Genomic DNA, 1,861 nt, shown 5'->3' on the forward strand with positions numbered 1-1,861 from the left:
GGGTCTCCCTTTAGTTAATACTGTCTTATTATATTTTTCCTACCAAAATGAATCACCTGACATTTCTCTGCATTGAACTTCAGCTGCCACTTGCCTGCCCAATCCGACAACATGTCTATGTCCTTTTGAAGTTCAAGACTATCCCAATCACAGTTGACAATATTTCCAATCTTCGTATCATCTGCAAATTTTGAAATCATGCCTTGCACACCACTGTCTAGGCCATTAATATATATATCATTTGAATAATGTGTTGTTTTTCTATTCTTCCCATCAAATTTTCCCACATTGTATTTCATCTGCCAAATGTTTGCCCACTGATTTAACCTTTCTATATCCTCTTGCAGACTCGTTGTGTCCCCCTCACAATCTGCTTTTCCACCTATTTATGTATTGTCTGAAAATTTGGCGATACTCTCCCCACTCATCTGAGTCATTAATATAGATTGTAAATACCTGAGAACCCAGCACTGATCCCTGTGACACTCTACTGGTTACAGTTTGCTAATCTGATATTGACTCACTGCCAGAGAGTAACAGAGACTGACAGACAGACAGTTAATTACACACACATTATTATAGATTGACAGAGAGTGATTTCCACACACACATAGTGTAACATTGATTGATAGAGTATTAATTCTGCACTCACATACAGTAACAGATTGACAATGTTTGTGGCACACTGACACACAGTAATGGAGACAAAATGATTGAGTTAATCCCAGGCTGTCATACAGTAACAGAGACCAACAGATAGAGAAATAATTCCACACAGATATAAAGTAACGGAGACTAATGTAGAGTTAATTGTGCATTCATGCACAGTCACAGAAACTGAGAGAGTGTTAATTCCTTATTCAATTACGGCAATAGAGACTGAGAAAGTGATAATGCTGCACTCATATACAGTAACAAAGACTGACAGTTAATTCCACTCTCACATGCAATAATAGAGATAAACAGAGAATTACTGCCCCACTCACAAACAGTCATACAGAATAACAGAGACAGAATTAATTCCACCCTAACATACACTAACAAGATGGACAGGGAGGTAATTCCACCCAGAAATGCAGTAACAGAGACTGACGGATAGAGAGGTAATTGTGCACTCATGTACAGATTGACAGATACTTGGAATTAGTTAATTCTAGATTCACCCACAATAACAGAGATAGACAGGTAGAGAGTTAATTCCACACTCTTGTATAATAAAAGTCACCTAGTTCTCGCTTGAAGAATTCATCTGACATGCATCATACAGTCTTTTCATTGTTTCATTATATTTTCTATTTTCTTCTTCATCGAAGGAGCTCTGGCTTTGGTTACCCTCCCTTTCCCCCCTCATTGGAATGTACCTAGTCTGTACCTGAAACATCTCCTCCTGAAAGATCACTCATTGCTCTGTTACAGATGTCCCTGTCAGTCTTTGGTTCCATTTTACTCTGGCTAAACCCCCTCTCCTCACATTGAAGTTAGTCCTCTTCCAATTTAGAAGTTCTACTTTTGATTGCTCCTTGCTCACCTCAAGCTTGTGATACGATGATCACTCTTACCCAAGGGTCCACCCACAGACACTTGGTTCACGTGGCCAACCTTGGCCCACCTCATTCCCCAGCACCAGATCCAGCAATGCCTCCTTCCTAACTGGACTGAGAACATTCTGGTCGAGGATTGTCTCCTGAACACATTTCAGAAACCCCTGGATATCACCACTCTACAGCTCTTGTCGCTGGTTAAAAATAAGGGGTTGCCCATTTGAGACAGATGAGAATTTTTTTTCTCTGACAGGGTCTTCAGTCTTTTGGACTCTCGTCCTCAATGGTGCTGGAAGCAGAGTCTTCGAATATTTTTAAGG

This window comes from Cetorhinus maximus, chromosome 31 (assembly GCF_964194155.1).
Source record: "Cetorhinus maximus chromosome 31, sCetMax3.hap1.1, whole genome shotgun sequence".
Taxonomy (NCBI): Eukaryota; Metazoa; Chordata; class Chondrichthyes; order Lamniformes; family Cetorhinidae; genus Cetorhinus; species Cetorhinus maximus.